The sequence below is a fragment of the Manis javanica genome, chromosome 18, assembly GCF_040802235.1.
Source record: "Manis javanica isolate MJ-LG chromosome 18, MJ_LKY, whole genome shotgun sequence".
In the NCBI taxonomy this organism is placed as follows: domain Eukaryota; kingdom Metazoa; phylum Chordata; class Mammalia; order Pholidota; family Manidae; genus Manis; species Manis javanica.
In genome coordinates this window covers 14,862,641-14,885,124 of record NC_133173.1, presented here as the reverse complement: position 1 = coordinate 14,885,124, position 22,484 = coordinate 14,862,641, and the positions used below count along the sequence as shown (strand labels likewise).

Genomic DNA, 22,484 nt, shown 5'->3' with positions numbered 1-22,484 from the left:
GCCCTGTCATGGACAAAGAGCAGAACTGTCCAGAGCCTGGGGTTGCACCCTGGGGCTCTCTCTGGAACTTAAGGGAGGCCCTCTCCCTGAAATGTCAGTGCCTGAGGCAGCCAGTGCTGGACAAAGAGCTTTCTGTGTCCTGTGGAGCTTCGGAAATGTAAGCCTTGTAGAGGGTTAAGTCAATCAGGAGGGATGCTGGGAAAACAGTGCCCTTTCCCAGCCTTTGCACTTGGGGTGAAGAGCAGGGACATCGTAAGAAAGGGGAATTTTTTTTGCATCTTCACAATAGCAAGCCTTTTCTCTCCCAAATCAAACCCCTCTGAGTCCCCCCTTGAAATTTGTGATGCCTGAGTCATTTATGACACAGTAACCACCTCTCTGTCTCCACTACTTCTTTTACCTTTGTGAACACCTGCCACAGAAGTCACAAATGGCTGCAGAGGAAGAAATTGCCACCCATGGAAATCCCTCATCTGTGGCTCAGGGTAAGAAGGCTGAGTATTTCCAGGATATAAACTGTGCAAGAGTATATTTCTTTGTAGAATTAGGTCACGGAAAACACTCCTTTGTGATTCAAATACCAACAGAATGTGTCTGTGTCAAAAGAACACAATTCAAAAGACCTTTATAGGGAGGCTGTCTCACCCTTAGGATACCTGCCTGGTTTTCACAGGCATTTGAGTTTGTGACTCTTATCCTCATAGGACCAGTTTAAAATGACAGCCATATTGGCATCACAGACAGGATGGCTTCTCATTGTGCAAGACCGTCTCATGCCCTTCAGAGCACCTGGCATCCCTGGCCTCTGCCCAGGAGGGATCTCTCAGTCCTTGTAACCCAGTATTTCCAAGCATCCCCCTCAGGGAGAAACACTGCCCTCCAGGGCTCACCACCAGGAAGGGGCAGAATGAGGACAGCAATACCCTGGGATAGCTGTGGGTAAGAGCAGATGCACCCGAACCTACGCCCTGGGTGCAGGGGATGCTGAGGCTGCCCAGGTGCACAAGTTGCTGGAGCCACACGCTCTGCCAGCTCAGCTCTGAGGCCTGTCACATCTGCCTCCTCCTGTGGCAGGGCTGCTCTGCTTTTCAGAACATCAGGCAGAACAAAGCCATGCTTGTTGTTATCATGCTTTTCTGTTCAAACGTGCCATAATCCCTTGCATCCAAGCCAGCTGGCAGGAGTGTCAGGCTTGCCCGCCAGTGTGGTGTTCAGAGCAGTCCCAAGCCATATGGATGCTCAGACTTAAGGCAGAGAACTGTCTGCACAAAACAGCACCTCCTCCATGGGTACCTGGCCCTCTGCTGCTCTCCCAGGATCTGTTTTGGTGTTTATACTGCAGTCCGTGTTCTGTGTGGGTGAGTATGCAGTAGATAAAAGGCAGTGGTTGCAGTGAAAATTGCTGGGTTGATTGCCATGGTGAGGTCAAACTGCCATCAAGAGAGCACATCAAGGAGAAGGAGCAATTTTGTTTACTAAGATGGTTTGGGACATGCGCAACCCACTTGGCCTGCTAGGTCCCAGCTAGGTCTGGACCAGGCACCTCTGAGGTGGGGCCTGCACAGGGCTTTTCAGAGACCCTGGGCTTCTGTCGGCTGAGGTACCAGCTCGAGGGCTGAAGAGTCTCCTTCCCTGAGCACAAACAGGTCAACAATGGGCCTTATTTCAGGCCCTGTGAGTAGAGGCTAAAGTCATTGGAAATAGGTGGAATTCCGGACAGTTTCACACTAGCTCTCAGGCTGTCCCACAGACCTACCCAGAGACACTCTTTCCCTCACTTTCAGAAACAACCTTCTGGAAGGACTTGTGACCTGAAAATGTCATGGAGGTTCAACCATGTACAGGGTGTTCAGCAAACAGTCATGATGGACCCAGAATTTGACAGGTTTCATAACAAGTGAGAATCAATATATGTAAAGGGGGAGATATAAGCACAGTGGAATGTCTGTTGTCTCAGGGCAATACTAATGTTACCTAAGAAGGACAATAAAAAGTGTAGAATAAAATTTTCACAATGGTTGACCGGTTGAAAAGACTTTATTCGTATATAGTTTGTACAAATCATCACATATTATCACCTTATGTAATTAATTATATGTGCTGTTGATTGCTACAGCTAAATATTTTCTGTTTTATCTCCTTTGTTTAGGATTCAAAAGTCTTCCAGCAGTAAGGCAAACTTCCATCACTCATAAAACATGAACAAGAGTTTATTGGTTTCAGTGGGCAAAAACCATTTCTAGCATATTTTTGTATATATCAAGAAGCCTTTGGTGTTATTTTAATTGGGAGGATTTGTACACATCTTGTGGACCACTGTTTTAAGAACAACACCAGCATTTGCCTGTCAAATTGGTGGTATTAAGTTGGAAATCAAGAACCATGTGCTCAATTCCTTAAGAAATTAAATATAGAGTTATTATATGGCCCAGCAATTGCACTGCTAGGTATATATACCCAAGGGAATTCAAAACATATGTCCTCACAAAAACTTGTACATGAATGTTCACAGTGGCATTAATTCATAAATAGCCCAAGAGTGGCCACTACATTAAAGTAGTCCATGCAATGAAATATTATTTGGCAATAAAAAGTACTCATACAGCATGGATGAATCTAGAAAATACCATGCAAAGTAAAGGAACCCAAGCAGAAAGGTCACATGTTGTATGATTCTGTTTAAATGAAATGTCTAGATCAGGATAATCAAAGATAGTAAGTAGGGAAGTGACTGTAACAAGCGCAGAATGTCTTTTCGGGGTGCTGAGAATGTTGTAAAATGAGATCATAGTGATGGTTGTACAACTTTGTGAATATGCCAAAAACCACTGAATAGCACGCTTTAAAGGATAAACTTTATAGTATGGGAATTATATCTCAATAAATGAAGGGCTAGATAAAGCGAATGAGAAAATATTATGAGTTACTGATTCTACTGGAAGCAATAGGGCTGATCATATTTCTCTTCTTTCAACTTGTATTGTTTGAATTTTTTCACAGTGAATCATGGTGGGGGGGTGCGGAAACAAAGACAAGAAAACTGGGTGCTTCTTCTGCAGCCTCTGAGGCTACCCACAGTTGAGATGGATTTATTTAGGAGGAACTGGTCTACCCTCAGGCTACTGGACATTCCCCACTTTCCTTGGGGTTAGTCTGCCCCCGGTTGAGGAGTCTCCTGATTGAGGGTCCTGAGGATGACACGTGTCTGCTGACCATTATGAAGAGAGTTCAAGGCTACACTCTCAGTTCATCAGGTCCTTGTTAAGTAAATGAATGAGTGGATGGATGGGCTACGAGAATCTACACATCAGAAGTCATCATGGGTGTGCATCGGGAATAGAGTATGAACCCAGGACAAGGACATGCACTCGGTCTCCGTGCCCTCCTCCACAAAATGGGAATAATAACTGTACCTGGTTCATGAAACTGTTTGAGGCAACAGGTGTAAAGTGCTTTTCACAATTTTGGGCACACCTTACTTGAGAAGTTGTATGTACCCATGTGCAGTGGAGGATCGAAAGGGTTGGAGGGAAAAGAGGAACTAGTGGAGTTAACTGAATGGTTTGTATCTTGCATGAAAGGAGCATCTGTAACTTGAGAATACCCTGGGATCTCCAGTGCCCTCAGGTTAGATGAAGGGAAAGTCAGAATTATTCTTCCCTTGGCCATCTCTTGAGCATGAAGTTGCCAAGATTTCTCTGTGGTTTCTCTCCTTACCTGCTTCCCCAGCCCAGATGAGGATGTTGACTGTCAAGTTCCAGGGCTTCTGGGTGTGCAGAGAGTCAGTGTGCTTCAATCTGTCATCAGGAAACTGGGTTTGGAAGCAAAAAACCGTATCTATGGACAGTAAAGTCATCTCCTTATGTAGGGGCAGGGTTATGAGTGCTTTTCATTTTCTTAAGTTCTCATGTGTTTTTGAGAATGTCTTCTATGTTAGACACGTTTGTAGTTAGGAAAAAAAGTTTCAAAGACAATTTTGACTTGGCAGGATGACATTTTTTAAAGCAGCTTTATTAAAATATAATTTGCATATCATAAAATGTACCTGTTTAAGGTGTATTCATCAGTGTTTTTCAGTGTATAGAGTTGTGTAGCCATCACCGTAATTTAATTTTAGAATATTTCTGTCACCCTAGAAAGAAACTCTGGACCCATTAAAAGTTACACTACATTCCTTCCCTACCCACACTCCTCCAAAGCCCTAGCCAATCACTAATTTAGTCTTTGTCTTTATGGATTTCTCTGTTCTGGACATTTCATCTGAATGGAATCATGTACTATGTGGCCTTTTGTGTCTGGCTTCTTTCATTTAGCACAAGGTTTTCAAGGTTCATCCATGTTTTAACATGTATCAGTATGTCAATGCTTTTTATTGCCGAATAATATTCCATGACTTGGAGATGCTGCATTTTGTTTATCTTCAGTTGATTGATATTTGGGTTGTACCTACTTTTGGGCTTTTATGAACAATGCTTCTGTGAACATTCACGTACAAGCATTTATGTGGGCAAGCTTTCCGTTCTCTTGGATTTATAACTGGGAGTGGCATTGCTAAGTCATATGGTAATTCTGTGTCACGTATTTTGAGAAATGGTCAAACTGCTTTCCCAAGTGTCCCCACCATGTTGCATTCCTCCCAGCAATGTGTGAAGGCTTTAATTTGCGTGCTTGCCAACACATGTCTTTTCAAATATCATCATTCTGGTGGACATGAAGTAGTATCTTACTGTGGTTTTGATTTGTATTTCCCTGATAGCTAGTGATGTTGAACATGTTTTCATAGGCATATTGGCCATTTGCATATCTTCTCTAAAAAAGTGCCTATTCACCTTGTTTACCTATTTTTAAATTAGATTATTTTCTTTTTATTGTTGAATTATAAAAATTCTTTATAAATTCTCAATATAAGTCCTTTATCAGATACATAATTTGCAAATATATTCTCTCACTGTGGAGATTGCCTTCACTTCAGTGACAGTGAACATTGAACCATGAAAGTTTTTAATTCTGATCAAGTCCAACCTGTCCATCTTCTCTTATCACTTATACTTTTGGTGCCATACTTAAGAGATCATTGCCTAATCCAAGGTCATGAAGATTTACTCCTGTGTTTTCTTCTAAAATTTCTATCATTTTAGTTCATATATTTAGGTCTATGATACAATTTGATTTAATTTTTGTATATGATATGAGGTAGGGGTCTAAATTCATTTTTTTGCACCTGGGTATCCAGTTGGCCTCGCACCATTTGTTGAAGAGACTATTCTTTTTCCCACTGAATTGTCTTAGTCTAGAAGACAATTTGGTGGGAAAATCCAGACAGATATTTTCTCCAGTGGGATATGAGGGGCCTATTTCTTTATTTCTTCTTGCCTTTTAGAAAGATGTTTAAGAATATAACATCTGCCCCCCAGGACAAATCCCTATTGTTTTGTTATAAATTTAATATGAACTATTCCTCTTGAAAATAGTGTTTTCTGCATCAGGAAATGTATTATTAATTTTTAGAGCTGTATTTAATCAAATAACATAGGAAGCCTAGAGCAAGAAGACATGACTTTGTAGAGAGAATAGAACATGTTTCCAAGGTGCTTTCAGTGTATTATAGATTTAATCTTAGTAAAAACCTTTATTCAGTTTGTATGAATTTACTTATTTATAAATCTGAGAATGTTTTGCAAAGTGTTCTCTTCCCTTGGAAGCACAGGTAAGTTAGCAGGCCTGCCTGGGGCACCAGGACCCAGCAAAGCTGGCTTCTGGAGGCATCTGGATGAACCATCCTGGTAGCTTGGCAGACACAGGCAGTGTCAGGGGTAGAAGTGTCCAAAAGGGGGTTTCTCGAGCCTCTCTTTGAAGGGAGTCAGTCCAAAGTCCAGATTGAAGTTGGGTCAGCTGAGGAGACTGGAGCAAGTGGGGGAGATATAGCAGGGGTCCAAGCATTTTCAGAGCACATGGTGGCCTTGCCCCCACTGCCTAGAGAGAGAGGGGCTCCTGAGACCCCTGGAAATGGTGCTTTCCAAAGCCCCCAGCTGGTTGCTTTGCTGTCTTCAGCTTTCCAAATGTCATGTTGATAAAAGCATTTAAAGACTTAGCACATCTTTACCCTGGCAACGAAAGCTGCCGGTAATTGTGAAATTGTTACATGCTTCTTGGCACAGAGTTTTTGCTTGATAAATACTTTCTGTTAACCTTTTTTTAAAATGTGGGTTGGGTCAAAGTAATTGCAGTGATAGATAATATTTGTTCAGTATCTGCTACGTGAAAAGTGTTTTACTTGCATTATTCATGTAATCCTTAAACCCATGAGTTAGGCATTAGTCTCATTTTACGGATGGGGAGAAAGGCTTGGAGAGGTTCAATAATTGCCTTAATCACCCAGGTGGTAAGTGGCAGAGTGGGATTCAGACACAGACCTGATTCCTGAGCCTGTCACACCCCCTCAGAATCCACTGGCCTGAAGAGAAATCTACCTGTGGTTGATACCCCAAGAATGGTCAAGGGAACCAGGATACATTGAAAGCAGCGGCTTCCAAGTCAACTCTGCTTGAACAAATGTGATCCTAGTTCTCTTGGAAAGAGTCAGGCAACAACCTTCATCATGAATTAATAACTCTGAGTTTGAGACCAATCCCTGGAGGAATGGGGTCTCCTGTGGGGTTCACTGGCCATCCTGCCAATGGCGCACATGTCTTTGCATCTGTGTCATTGAGTAGGAGAATGGAAATTCACTGGAAGCTCCTTTCAGGGATGTTCATTTGCCCTCAGCTGTAGAGCATCCCATGGACCATCCTTTGTTCCCAGGGTAGGAAGAACTCTCATGCCAGATCAGCCAAAAACTTCCCTGGCTATCAGCTGGAGAGACAGCTGGTCAACCAAGGTCTGTAGTAACTAGTGAAGCTTTCCTAGAGGCTTCAACTTCTCTGATAGCTGTGTAAAGACTGCATGTGGAGTTATCTGTGCTGGAGGAACTCTGATGATGAAGGAGAAGAGTCAGTCATAACCTGAAATCAAGGCTAGAAGGTGAGGTTCCCACTGCTGTGCTGGAGGACAGTCACAGAGCTGGAGTTATAACAGAAATGCCAGATATTTGGCCCTGAATCTGTTTTGTACACGTCCCAGATGAGATCCAGACATGAACTCTCAGAAGGAGCACAGGAAAATTGCCACAGTATCTCAGCTGATCTTCCACATCAATATCTTGCTTTGCTTTGGGAAATTTGCCCCCTAGCTCCTGGTTCAGTTCCTTCACTTGCCAGTCCACTTGATTTATTATTGCCTCTGAATTCCAAACACAGTCATGGGGGCTGTCTTTGCAGCCAGAACCTGCCCAACATAGTGCAGGGCTCAGAAAAGAGCAGTTTGCATTCTTGGGTTATGTTTTTAAATAAATAGTCTTCTGTTGAGAGCATTGGAATTAATACTTAGTTCATAATATCAAACTGAGGTACAAAAGATCAGTGGAACAACAGAATGGGACTGTTCTATCCCCCTAGGAGACAGTTACCTTTGCAGGTAAGTAATGAACTTGTCATGGGACAAACATGTCACAGCAAACCTCTACTTCTCCATGAATTCACTGATCCCATAGTAATAATCTGGGCCCATTGGAATTTTGTTAACTAGTTATGGGAGGTAGTGCAGGTGCTGTTAAGAAACGATTTCAATATACTATGTGCATGGTGGGCTGGGCAGATGAACCTAGAACATTCTGTGGTTTCCAGTACCAGGAAGAGTGGGCAGTGGCCAGGCCAGCCCAGCAGTGCAGTCAAGAAATGCCTAAAAATGTGCGTGCAATTCCGTACTTACTCAGAAGACAAGTCTTGAAGGATAGATCCCTTTTTAGAAGGATTCCCCCTCCCTTGTTTGGTTGTTTATGTTAGACCAAGATTGAGAAGGACTTAGGAACAAAGCTGTGCTCTGCTGCTGGGCATTGGTGCAGGGTGTCCTCAGGGCATGTGTGCTGTGGATGGGATGGGGCAGGATAAATGCTTCTTTGACCTTAGACTTGAATGAAGAGCGGATGTTGGTGTAAATTTTGTGAAGGAGAATGGCGACTTGTCAGTATCCTTCAAGGAGAATAAAATCAACAGATGGCTTTTATATTGTGTTTTTACTTTTATTAACCCCAAACCAGTCCATTATTTAGAAATACAAAGATAATTTGTATCAAACATCTGCTGAGTGAAGTCCACTTCCACATACATTCAATTTCCAGATCCCTGTAAAACACTGAGATACAATAAAGGTCCTACAGATAAATGCAGCCTCAGGGGGAAGAGATGGAGGCGTTGTCAAAACAGAACGGAATGGTTTCTTTCTGAAGTTCAAATATATATATTTATGAACATATCTTTTTATATATACGAAATAGGATTATATATATTTGTAAATGATATATGTGTATATGTGTATTCCTCCGCTGTTTTTTCTCTCATTTTTACATCCTTTACAACCACTGTCCAGTTTGAGTTGAATGCTTATTTAAAGGTGTTTTCTCAGTAAAGGGTATATGCCCAATTGACAAAATCCACCTTTCACCTTTTACAGTACCGTGGCTGATCTTTTAAAAGTCACATTGTTGGTGAATAATGGCTGTTAGACCCTTACTTATTTACTCCATGAGTCAGTGAGATGGGACAAAGAAAAGCACATTCTACAAACACTGTTGGTTATCACCTCAGGAATGCTTGGGTAATCCCTGAGGGCTGAAGGATTATTTTCCCAGGATCTTTTGGTCTGACTCGACTGTCCAGAGAGCGTTTTTTTCCTTGGGAATGTCCTGGGTTATATTCTAGGATTCCTGTGTTTAGTGTTTTTTCACTTTTTTGAGATAATAGACCCCTATGGAAATTCAATGAAAGCTGTAAACCTTCTTGCAAGAAATACACACGCACCAAAATTTGCACCGTTTCAAGAGTTAAAGACATCTGGGTTAGTCTTTTTAGTTTATGTTTTAACAGAGAAACTCCTTGGACTTTAAACAGTAGTTGGCAGACTTCTCTCATAGCCCTGGAATGCATTATGCACAGACCTGGCGATGTGTCTGTCTCCCCTGCCTGCCTTTCATTCCTGGAGGCAGAGACCTCCTCACCTCAGTGGTGGTTGGAGGAGGGACCTACAGCCAGACTGCCTGGTTGCAGCAAGAGCCTGGGAAAGTGAGTTACGCTCTTGGGGCCTCAGTTTTCTCACATGTCAGTAAGGATAAGAATAGCATCTCTCCATAGGGTGGTAGTTGTGTGTGCACACCTAGGTGTGTGCCTATGTGTACACGTGTTGGGCTCATGAATGCATATACACAGGGGTGTGCACGCATGTGTCAGGTTGCGGACATTCCTGTCAACAGGCTCAATCGGGAGGAGCACACGAGTGCAGAAATGCAAACAGACACTTGCCGGGATAGAACTACTTCTCAACGCCTGCACATCTTTCAGCTTTTCTAGACCGGCCAGCCAGATGACTCTCAGAAATAGCCTTTACACCACCAGTTCATACTCTTTAACAGCAGCTGAGAGTCTTTAATCCTGATACCTTGTTAGGTTTGGTCAGCATGCTGAGTGTGAATTAACATCTTCTGGTGACTTATTTTGCACTTCTCTGGCTACCAGCTAAGTAGAGTGTCTTGTAAATCTTTGTTTGGTCACATGAGTTGAAAATAACTTCCTAGTGCGTGTCTGTCCTTTGTCTTTAACTTTGATACCTTTTGTCATGTAGATAAAAGTTTTCAGGGTGGGTTTAGATGGATAGCTCAGTTGTTTCCTTTATGAGTTCTGCTTTTTACATCTTGTTTTAAAATAGTTTTACTATTCTAAGACTATAATGATATTCTCTATATTTTCTTCTGACAGATTCGAAGTTTTGCTTCCACACTTATATATTTAATCTACTTAGAGTTTGTTTTTATGTATAGTATGAGAAGGGGTATTTAATTCTTTTATTTTCCACACGGTGGAAATTCAAATTTCCACCTATTGTCCCATTGTCATTTATTGAATAGTCTTTCCTTTTCTGATTATCCAATGTTTTAAGAAGAATCAAGAAATCTGGATTAAATTGCATGCTCTTCTAATTTTTAATTGCTGATGACTGACTAAAACTTTTATTTACATTACTGAGTAGTCCAAACAGAACATATCTGCAGTACAAATCCTTCTATGCTCACCAGTTTGCAGTCTCTATTGTAAATTTTGGGCAAGGCCTCTGGTCCAAAAGACCTGATATCCAATCCCATCACTAGATGTTTGCCCTTGGGCAAGATGTTGACATCTTAGGGTCTTGGTTTCCTCCTCATCACCATGGGAATAAATAGTATGTAGCTCACTAGGTGATTGTAAGTATAAAAGGAGATAAATGCATAGAAACCTTTAGCAAAGACCCTGTGCACACATGGCAAGTGGTTGTGTTCATCAGCATCCTCCTCCTCGTCACGTATTCTTCCTTGTCCCAGCTGACTTCTCTTAAGCAGCACAGGGGGGTGGTTTATGAAGATTAGGTTGGCAGGGCTGGTTTGCATTCATTCATTCATGGAACTTATCGAAGGCATGTTTAACCTATACCGTGCATGTTAAATTGTTACGTGCGCTGGCCCAGCCAAATGCTTAGCTCTTCTACAAGTGTAAGATTCAGGCACAGAGGAGAGTGGAAGGAAGGGGGTACCCTGGAAGGATCATGGAAGATTCAGTAGAAGAGAGGACACTCAAGCTGGGGCTTTTAAGGACTAATTGGAGTGGGAAGTGACAAGGGAGGTGACCCCTGAGGAGCTACCACAATAATTCAGGCTTAAAGTGATGACCGAGTTCTGGGTTTGAGACTGGAGAGAAAGGAATGAATCCCAGAGCCTGTGAGCAGCAGGAAGTGGCAGTAGTTGATGGTTACTGAGTCGGAACAGCGGGGGAGAGAGAGAGAGGTTAACTTGAGAAGGCTCAGTGTGGGGTAGCGAGTCCTGTTCGCGGCGTGCTTAGTCTGAGGGGAGCGGAGGACAGCCAGGCTGGCCTGTCTTGTTGGAATAACCACAGCAAAGCTGTAACAAGAGTCTGGGTCAGGTGATGGAGCCTGGGGACCATCAGCAGCACAGAGGTGACATGGAGATGTAAAAATATTGCTTAAAGGTTGAAAAATGCTTGTTTCCTCTCTGCCTTTGACATTTTAAAGACCCTGTCATTCGTTTGTGTGCTGTGGAATAATCCTAAAGCTCAAGATAGCTGCTGTGGTCTGAAAGCTTGTGTGTGCACGCCCCCCACCATCCCCTGGATTTATATGTCGAAGTCCTAAACCCCAAGGTCATAGTGTTAGGAGGTGGGGCCTTTGGGAGGTGATTATGTCAAAAAAGTGGAGCCCCCAGGATTGAGATTAGTGCCCTTATAAAGGAGGCCCTGCAGAGCTCCCTCACCCCGCCTGCCATGGAACAGGCAGCAGGAAGCTGCAGGGTGCCACCTGAAAGAGGGCATCACCCAGCTGCGCTAACCCTCGTCTTGGACTTTTAACCTCTAGGACTGTGAGGAATGAATTCCTGTTGTTGATAAGCCATGCAGTCCATAGTGTTTTGTTATAGCAGCCTGAATGGACCAGGACAGTAGTAGACTGTTGGTAATGAGCTGTATTCATAAGCATAGACCAGCGACATGACTTCAAGCCAAAGGCATACTAACCACTTTCTGTCACAACAGGGCGACAGTCCCCAGAGGCCAGGCATCTTCCTTATCTGCCTTCTGTCCTTCCATAGACCTGCTTGTTTACTCTCTCTCTTTTTTTTTTTTTTTTTTTTGTTGTCTACCTGACTTCATGGTGCTATGCTACCAATTTTCCTTTTCTAAGAGACTAACTTACATTCTGCTTTCAAATAAAATGGAAAGTTGTCATTGTTGCCTCCTTTAAGCAGAAGCAGAGTCCCACCCAAGCCTCCCTAGGCTGTCAGAAGGGAGGGCTTGTACTGACTGGTATGTTGACTTTAGCTCATGAACGTTGAGTCAGTGTCCAAATGACAGCCAGCTTCCTGCATTTGGGTTTCTGTACTTCTTTACTTAGGAGCTGTAGTTTTCTGCCAGTGGGGGATTTACAGACTTGTGCTTAGGAGCTGATGCCTGAAACTGCCTTGGGGCCTGGCCTGACTTCCTCCACAAACCCCCAAATCCCCCCTGCACAGCCTGTGAGCCAGGCCATCCTAGAGGGGCCTGGAACAAAGCACAGATTGGAAGTCCCCTTGCTGCTATTGACCTCGACCTGGGGTTTCACTGAGAATCCATATTTCATTCCTAAAATAATGACTTTGCTGGGCTAAGCATTTAGCAAGAAATGTGGTTTCTTAATTATTCTGAGAAAGCTTTTCTTCTTTGCTAACTTGGCAAATATGTCTAATGCATGGCCTTGTATTTTATTCTCCCTGTAGAATATAGCTATTAATATGAGAGGGAATGGAGCAATTTGTCAAGGCCGTGGCAGGCAAATTTCAAGCACATACCATTGTAAGGGTCTTTGGAAGACAGTAAAGGTGAGTTATAGAAGTAGCTCATATGGTCTAGGTAAAGCCTGGCGAGGCAGGTGAAAGCAGACCTTGACTAGTTAATACCACTTTGACTAGTTAACCAGTTAATAGCACTATGACTTCATCAACCTATGACCCTTGAATGCTCTTAAGCCCACCCTTTTTTTCACCAGTTCTATTGAGCTCTCATTGACAAAACTGTACTGGAAATGTACAATGGGATAATTTGATATACACACACATATTGTGAAAGGATTAATTAACACAAATTGTTAATTAACACACCTGTCACCTACATATTTACCTTTCTTTGTTGTTGTTGAGAACATTTAAGTTCCACTCTCTGCAAATTTCAACTATGCAATAGTGTTACCAACGACAGTCACCCTGTTACACATTAGCTTGCTGTCATTGAAATTAGCCAAAATCAAGACCAGTCCCAGATTAAGTCAGGTCCATACTCTCCGTTTAAATTTGTGTGTGTATCTCTTTTTTATTTAAAATTTTAATTGAGGTATAATTCGCATATAGACAAGTGTACCTAAGTCTACGGCTCAGTGTATATTCGCAGAAACCAGATCAAGACGTAAGCCAGCACTAGCCCCTGGGAACACTCACTCAGTGTCTGATCCCTCTGGGCTAACCACAGCCTGAGTTTTTTCAACGCTTAGTGAATTATTATAAGGTAAACATCTTTGGGACCACCTCCCAGGTCCAGCATGTCCATCAGCCATGCAGATGGCCCTTCCCAGGCCCCTCCCAGTCACAACCTCTCTCCTTCCACAAGTACTTCTGGACATTTGCAGTGACAGCTCCCCTGTGTCTCCCAGCTTTGTGTGCTTGTGATTTTCCAGTGAGTTAAGGTGAAAAGAACAATAGCATTCGTGTTTCCCACTTGCAAAGTTTTGCCCTTGTGTACCTGGGATGTGGCTGCTGCTGGCTCTGCTTTTATTGAGATTCACTAAGCAGAACCAGCAACTCTCCCTACTCCCTGTTTGATAGACATTTTGGGGCCTTCTGTGCACCTGGGGAGGCTCCCAGGCTCCCACAGCCCCAGGAGGCTGGTTGCTCTCAGCTCTCCACCTTCCCAGTCTCTCAGGAGGCCATCACCTTTCCTTGGCATTCTTTGGAATTTTCAGGGTTTGAAGAGAAGGTTTTATCCTCCCATTCTTCAGACCTAGCAATGTGTTGCTTTTACTAGTGTCTTTTGAGACTAGCTTTGTGCTCAAAGTCTGGGTTTAAGAGACTTTCTAGAACATTTTGCAGGGACTTGGAATTTCCAAGGCATCCACTGCAGTGGAGAGGCTGACGTTGAATATGTGGGTCTACATGTGACGGAGCATCAATGTCCCACTCCTTTCCATTGTGTCTCAGTCTCCCCAGACAGGGGTCCCAGCTCCAACTCGCATGGCACCCCATTGCCAAGTGACCAAGAGTGTCACCTCTGTGTCTCCAGATGCAGCTGGTAGAGGTGTTTTATGATTTTAGATTTAGAGCCATTGATACTCCTTTGACTCCCAGAGTTCCACCCCGGGACTTTTTTACCAATGTTTTTGAAGCGATTTCAATCAGGTGCCCATACAGCTTTCCAGATCAGATCCTCATTATTAAATTGTGTTCTGAACAGCCTGGTCCCATGGCATGTTGGGCGGGTGGGTGGCTGCGGCACGTCTGTTGGTGGGCTCCTGTGGCCACTCTCCTTGTTGGTTACCCACATGAGCAAGGGGACACAGGGCACTTCCATGTGTGCCCAGGTTACACTCTGGGCATATCATCCAGGTCAGGCTGTCATAATAAAGTACGCCATCCTTAAACAACAGACCCTTATTTTCTCAGTTCTGGAGGCTGGAAGTCAGAGATCAAAGTGCCGTGAGGGTGTGTTTCTGGCGAGGCCACTCTCCCTGACTTGTAGATGGCCATCTCCGCACTGTGTGCGCACACGTGTTCTCTGTGCATCTCTTCCTTTTCTTATAAGGACACCAGTCATTGGACGCAAGCCTCACCCTTATGGCCTCATTTAAACTTAATCACTTCTTTAGGACCTATCTCCAAATACAGTCACGCTGGGGTTAGAGCTTCAACATGTGAACTGTGGGAGACAGTTCAGTCCACAGTCCTGGGCTTGATTAAAACACATGTGGTCACACTTACCAACCAACAACTGTTTTGCCTTCTTTCTGGCTGTGACCATCACCATGATTTAGCAGTGTTCCTTCGTGGTCCTGCCTGCAGCTACTCCAATAAGTTTAATTCAAACAGAATTGTTGAGAGAGGTTGTGACTCACAGCACACACTTGGGCTGGGAAAAGACTGAGTTGGGAACATGTTCCTGTTTCCAGGTTGCGCTCCATCTCCATGGGGAGCCCTTGAATTCACTCTCAGATCCCTTGGGGACGTCTGTCTCATTCTCCACATGAAGGAGATATTTTTAGACAAAACATCCCACATCCTCCCAGACTTAACCCCACTTAAAACTCCAACTTTCCCTGGGGAGAGGGAGCGCATTCTAACCCACCAGCGAAGGGAAAGCATTTATAGTGAGAGAAGGTGGGGGATTCAAAGCTGTTGAAACAGGACACCAGCATAGAGCTCCTTTCTAAATTATTGACAAAAATAGATGCTAAGTGGTACAGTTGATGGGAAAATGTGAATACATGAAAGTGTTCAAAGTGGAGACCACTGCTATGGAAATGTAGGCATCAGCCTCCTGCTGCCAGCTCACGGGAAGGGCATCCCGTCTGGTGTTGTCTGCTGAACTGCCTCTACACGCTCAGGTGTGCATGCACCTGCTCACACGTTCACAGAACAGGCTGCAGTGCTGCAGACGTGCAGACTTTGGTCAAGCTGGTTAGGTGGTGCCCTTCTAATGGCACACGTTAGGAGGCGGGTCTGTGCCCCACTCTGGTGGTCAGAGGGCACATGCCAGGGGTCAGAGGTCCTTTGAAAGGAAACTCAAGGGCTCTTGTTGCCACTGTACTCTCACGTGCTGCCGGCAAATGCTCCCACACCAGGAGCTCACTGTGGTCCAGGCGCCTGGAAATGTTTGCTGTGGATGAGGGCGTGGCCTGAGAGTAGGCCCTCTGCTCTGCCGGGCAGTCCAGGGCAGGGGCAGCAGGGCCCTTGGTGAAAGCCCCACCCTTGGTCTCCATTATCCATTCTCCTGCCATCTCAACTCATCATGGGGCAGTTAGTCAGAGACCCCGGACCCACCTTTGGGCCCCTGAGCTTGATTCAGAACATTTCTGCTCACTGTCCCACCTGCTTCCCCTTTTGCCAGGATGGTGTTCTCAAGACTGTTTTCCTAGGCCTGCAGTGCCTTTGTTCAGCTTAGGATCCCATGCCTGGCATGGCCCCACCACGTACAGGCAGTCAGGGAACACATGGTGAAATGTTTGTCAGAGCAAGAGATCTTCAAGGATCTCTGGACAGGCTTCCCTCCCCTGATGTCCTGAGGGCACCTGCTGTGGGATGCCCTTTCTGGTGGGCATCTAGGCCTGTTCCAGAAGCCTCTGTGGGGTCCTCCAAGGATAGACACCTTGACCATATGAGGCACCTAAAGTCTGCTGCCTGGAGATGCTTTCAAACAGCTTGGGCCCCTGGATGCAAGTGCCATCCTGCCTGGAGGGTGTGAAATCTCTACAACATCTCTGTGCACGTGGCTCCTGCCGGTGTGGTCTGTTGAATATCAAGTTATTCATTGCTCCTTCCTCCTCTCCTAGCATGTTTTGGTTTCTACAGAATGCAGCAAATTGTTGAGATAAACTTGTTTGCTTCCAACTTGTAAGTTCCATGGGGAATTGGTTCCCCCGTTTATATTTCACTTATACAACCCATCATGATAGTATCTTGGAGGAGCCCCAGCTCCAGCCCTGGGACCCTCAGGTCCTTTGTTAGGGACTTGCTGTGCAATTCTGTCTCGAGGGGTGGCATCTCTTCCCAAAGCCCCAGATCCTGGATGTGCCTGGAAAACCCAGCGCCAGGACATGTGTGTTCTCAGCAGACAGCACAGCCCAGCACACATGGTTTTTCTGGACTCTGACCGTAATCAAGAACCCTCTATCCCAAAGCAACAGCTCTCTGATAGGTGGACTGACCAACGGAGTTAGCCTAGGACTCAGAGACTGCTGGGGAGGCTCCCAGTGAGCAAAAAGCCATAATGCAGGGGGAAGGCTGGGAAGCCCGCTTGGCCTGTGTCAGCACATTCACCGCCTGGCCTGTGACTCCCCACTGCCCCACCTCACTCCCAGCTCTCACCAAGCCATTCTCTTGTTTTGGGTGGTGGTGGGGTGTCTCTCCACTGGTGAACACACCGGTGTGGGCTTCTTTCTTTTCTCGTGCCTTTGGTGTTATATCTGAGAAGAGTTTGCCCACTCTAAGATCAGAACGACTTACTTCCATGTTTTTACTTCTAAGAGGTTCATCATTTTAACTCTTATATTTAGGTCTGTGATCCTAATTTGTTTACTTAATTTTTGTGTATGACATGAAAAAGGGTGTCTGACACCCTACTTTTGCATGTGGGTATCCAGCTGTCCTGGCACCATTTGTTGATAAAATTCTGTTTTTTTTTTTTTTAACCCCACTGGATGGTCTTGGCATCTTTGCTGGAAATCAAATGTGGTTTACTTCAGGGCTCTCGGTTCTGGTCCACTGATCTAAATGCCTGTCTTTATGCAAGTACCACACTGCTTCAGTTACTTTAATTTTGTATTAAGTTTCAAGATGGGGAATGTGAGCCCTTCAATGATCAGACTTGGAAGCTGTTACCTTCACTTTTGGGCATTTACTACTTCATTCACCCTTGAGTATGTTGTTGGAAATTTTCAGCTGATCAGTGTTCTACTCAGCAAACAGGCATTAGGCGCAGGCATTTGGAGCCTCAGAGGCCACTTCTGCCCTGCTCGTGTTTAAGGAGGGGACCAGTGCCTGCTCTGAGCCACCCATACCCTCTTCCAAGGTGAAAGAGTAAAGACCTTGGCAAACTCATCTTCCTTCCACCGTGACTGACCCCAAGGGATCCAGAGGGAGAGAAGCAGAGAACCTGCAGATTCCTGGAGGTGGAATTGTTATGAAAAGACTAGGTCTGGGAGGGGGCTGTCCAGCTGTGCTCCTGGGTGACGGGGCAGAAAGCCACAAATAGGACCAGGTCTTCCGTGCCAAGCAGGGGGACCACGCCTCTCAGGCTACCTTTGTTGCCAGCCTTCCAGAGCCTTACCCTTGGTGTTCTTTCCCAATTTCTTAGACACTGGCCCTGTCCTTCAGCATATATGGGGCAGGGTCCACTCTGTGCAGAATCTTCAGGGGGTAGTGGCCTGCAGTGGAGGTGATGGTCCCGTGGACTGCTGAGCTCAGAGGGAACGCAGAAGCAGAATTGCACAGGAGGACAGACCTGAGTTAGTTAAATAACTGAGGTAGTACAGATAGGAAATACAATGTGGCAGTGGCATAAAATCTGAATTTCCTTATTGCAGCTGGTAAGGGCTTCATGGTACCTGATGATGGGCCTGATTTTTTCTTTTTAGAATCCAGTCTTATTTTCATTCTTCACAGAGTCTGGATTATGAATTCACCTACTTGTTAAAACTTATTTGTAACTCCAAAATGAGTACTCACAGGGCTTTTGTGGTCCATTGCAGACATGAACAGAGAGGCAAATTATTAGAATTGCTGCACAGGCACATTGCCAGATGAGAGGCTGCACAAGGCCACACTTTGCCTTCTTGTTTCAGCCCTTATACTGTTAACAAGGGTCCTTTGTCATGGTCTCTCTGGTGCCACAGTTTTCACATTTTTGTGCTTTTTGTTTGGTGATTTTGCTGTTTTGAATGGCCTCCGAGGACAGTGCTGCAGTGCTTGCAGCATCTCACAGCACAAAAAGGCTGCAATGTGCCTTACGAAGAAAATACAAGATAAGCTTCACTTGGGCTCAAGTTATAGGACAGTTGGTTGTGATTCCAGAGTGAACGAATCAACAATGTCTATCAAATAAAACCTCTTTAAACACAAACACACATAAAACAGGATTATATATAAACTGATTGATGAAAATGTCATGACCAGAGGCTTTCAGGAACCTAACCCTATATTTTCAGTAGGAGCAGTGGTTCTGTGTTTGAGAATTTAGTGCTCAGAGTGGCTTTTTAGACTCAAGCTGCCATGAATAAGAAGAATTGACCTTATTTTTCATTGGTCATGTGCTAGACTCTAATAAGACATTTACTCTTAAATGCTTTTCACACATTTGAATCATGCCTACAACTTCGTAATAAAGTTTGCAAGAGCACAAGGACATGTTGATGAGCCTGAATGTGTGCCTGCATCTCAATCACTGTGACTGACAAGCAAATAGACATCAGTCGCTGTCTGGCAGTTGGCAGTGTGGTGTCGCAGTAATAACTGCGATGGTGTCACCACCGTGAGCGGTTAGTGGGAGAAATTTGACCATTTCTCTAAGAGGTAGAGCCCAAGACCGTCTGAGTAATGGGCAACAAGGCCAACAGCTACGAACTGTTTACATGTAGTAATTTGCTGGGTAAACCAGAGTTTATACCCTTACATGTTGTTTGCTTTTTAAATCTAGAAAGGATCATATGGTCAACTCTGAGTTTTAGAATTGTGTGCTTACACCATGCAGTTTTCTACTTAAAAAGAAAATAATTAAACCTCCTTACCCAATTTCCCTTCCCAAATTGTGTTCTTATGAAGAAAAATAAAATAAAATAAAAAGGGGAAGCGAGAGTATCCACACTGATCTGGCATGGCTGGGAAGATGGGTTGCAAAGCTCTGGTAGATGTGACCTGCTTTTCTGGAGAATTAGATGTACTTCTCCAGACACCAGGAAAAACCTATATAGCCTTTCATTTCTATCCTCAGCATTTTCAATTTTTAAAAGTATACTTTGCTTCTCTAATCTGTTCCAGGGGAGTAGTAGGGATGGAGTGAGTCACCATCAGGATACAAGTCCACACTCAAGCGTGTATTTACTATGAGCTTTCTTCCTATCTGCTGCCTGAAAAGCTATACACTCAGAATCAAAATTCAGAGGGTCTTTTTTTATTGGGGGAGAGGGGTTTCCCATGTCTGCTTCTGCCCTGTGTCACCTTGGATAAATGAAATGTAAACAATAACTGATTTTCCTAGCAAGTACATGTTCATTGTACTAGGTTTAAGCCCCCCAAAAAAAGGAAAAACTAAGAAAATGAAAAAGATCTATAATGACTTAACCACATTGTGGAGGCAACTACTGTTAATATTGATTTGTTATACCCCTCGAGTCCTTTTATTGTTATGATTAAAAGCATTTGGACTTAAACACATGAAACCTTTATGCTGGCCCACACACATCTCTGCAGAACCGTGCATTAAGATTTTTGGAAATCTTCTAAATTCTCAAAGATTATTCATTGCTGTTGGTTACCAAAGCTTTGGTGAAGGAGGCCTAGGGCTTGCCTGGAGGATCCTGGGTGTTGGAGAAAGAGAGCCCCACATTTGTTTCCAAGACTGGGCCTTGATCAGCCAGAAGAGTGAGCCTCCATTTGCCTGTGTGTAAAATGGGGCCAGTAATAACTGCCAGATAAGGGAATTATTACCACATAAGCATGCAGAGCAGTGCTTGCCTATGGTGAGGGTCCTAATCAGTGCCAGTTGCCTTTCTGCTTCCCTTTTGTTTGAGGAGCTCTGCAAACATGTGGAATTGATGTTTTTGAAATTTCACAATTAAGTTCTATGATTTCTTTTGCGGAGAACTTTAAATCACAGACAGCTCAGACCATTGAAAACATTACTCTAGAGGCTAAGAAATCCTTGCTGTCTGAGTAGAGAATTCCAGCTGTACAGTAAAGACCCTCTGGTTCTACAGCTTCAGCTTAGCAGAACTGTGTTTACAGACTTCATTTTTTAATAAAATAAATCAATGTAGAGAAAACGTCTTTCCTCATTTCTGGACAGATGCCGATGTGGGGATTGAGTGGGTTTCCCGGGGTGTGCCTTTGTGCCTGAGTTGATGGGGGCATTTCTGGGTCTCCAGCACACCCTTCTCTCTGGACTGCTGTTTCTTTCCAGGAAACAGAATCAAATAGTGGTGGGCTTTGTTTCCTCCCAAAGCTCGTGGCTTAATTGCCATTTATTCCCTGCAGCTCTTTTACAACAACCTAGGATTTTCTCCAGACTTTGTTTTGTGAGTTCTAAGCATTGCCACATCATTGCTCACAATACACGAGGCTCCTGTGCTCTGTTATTCAGGGGCCATTTTCTTTAATGCATTTTGCCTTGCACGCTTTTATGACCAGGCTGTTCACAATTGCAATAAATTGTTAAAAGCACTAGACCTTAATCCACCTTTGTATGAGAGTGTTTCTTGTAAATAAACTAATCCTTTGTTTTCTAGTCAAAAAAAAGAAAAAAGTCATCTGTGCCTTGGAAAAATTAAAATGCAATTATTGGGAGGCTCTATTTGCTTAGCTGTTCTAGCATTGCACGTTACCTAATTAAGAGTGGAAATCAGGGCTGCGGGCTCTGGGTGCTGAGTGTGGCTGAGGCCAGGGGACGTGTTTGTGTGGCATTTAAAGTCTGCTGGTTCAGCAAGTGCTCTCGGGACAGCAAGCTCAGCCCAGCTGGCCTTAGCATCTCCCTTTTCCCTCTGCCAGATGACATCTCGGGGCAAGCACATCTGATTGTTTCATTGACCCGGGAGGCCATGGCCTGGCTGGGAGGGCACCGTGGGTGTGCGCTGGAGTGTGTGTGTGTGTGTGTGTGTGTGCCACCCGTTCATACCATCAGGGCTGTGTAGAAGCATTCCACCTACTCACTGCTGGACTTCTTGCAGCAACCCACAAGCATTTTTTAAACAAAACCAGAACGGTGACCTTGAAGGCACGAGAAGCCAATCATGTCCTTCCTGTGTCGTTTTTTCCCTTCCTATGGTCTGTGTTTCTGTATTATGATGTCCACATGTAAAGAAAATCATCTTGAAACCAAATAACATTTTTTTTTATTTCTTTCTTTTTTTTTTAAATTCTTCAGACTTGGCCAAGCACATTGCGTGTTTCCAAATAAAAATAGACATGTGCTGTGGTGCCCGCTCAGTGTGCCCAACTTGAGCTGAGCCCTGGAGTCACATCCCCCCACAGACAAGAGCCCGGGGGCATGTGGCTGTGCCTCTGGTGGGTGGGCAGTGGGGGGGATCAGGAAGCAAGGGGGAGTGCCCTGTGTGTGGCTGAGGTCCAGCCCAGATGGAATGTCAACAGAGGACTGGTTTAGCTCTTCAGGAGCCTGGAGGGAGGTGCATTTTTAATGAATTAATTCCCCAGTCCATTCTCCTCCACCCTCTGCCAGCTTCTTTCCTCCCTGCCTTCTGTGCCTGCAAGGCCACTGTCAGCTGCTGAGATGCCCTGTGCATGTTAGTGAAAGGGGCCCTTTGAATAGGGCAGTATGCTGTGTGGCTGTTGACAGTGTCCATGGGTAGAGAACAGGTGCCCCTTAAATAGGGGGCACAGGGCTGGCAGGCAGTCTGGCTGGGAGAACACCATCCACCTCTGAGCAGCACACACCTGGCCACATGGCCAGTGGAGCCACTGCCCCCCCTGCCCATTGGTGGCCTCTCAGTGAAGGGAGCGCTGACCCTCCTTGGGCATGTAACCCACCGGGCACCCTGCGTCACCACGCATTCATTTCATGGGGCGCACTGAGGAGTCTGACATCCTGACAGCAGTAGTGCAGATGTTTCTGTGAGTACCATCCAAGCCCTGGGGGCCCATGGACTCCCCCTTTGTTGAGGTGAGCCCTGGGGGTACCAAGACGGCAGGAGCTTAGAGGAAACAGGAGCTGCTGTGGCAGTGTCAGCCTGGAGATGCGGCCAGTGCACTGGCCTCCTGCCCAGATTCCTCAGACCTGCCCCGTCCATCCAAGGCCCTGCGTTGTTCACACGCAGGGCTGTACCGGAATAACCTTCCTCTCCTGGAAAGCGCCAGAGGTTGGCAGCCTTCCGACCGCTTCCTCACTCTGTTG

General features: G+C 44.9%; 1 protein-coding gene across 6 annotated transcripts in view; it reads left to right on the top strand.

Annotated features, from left to right (window-relative positions):
- Positions 1-22,484, top strand: part of ADAMTS17 (ADAM metallopeptidase with thrombospondin type 1 motif 17) — a 313,719-nt gene that overhangs the window by 102,984 nt on the left and 188,251 nt on the right. The gene's annotated exons all lie outside the window — the stretch shown is intronic.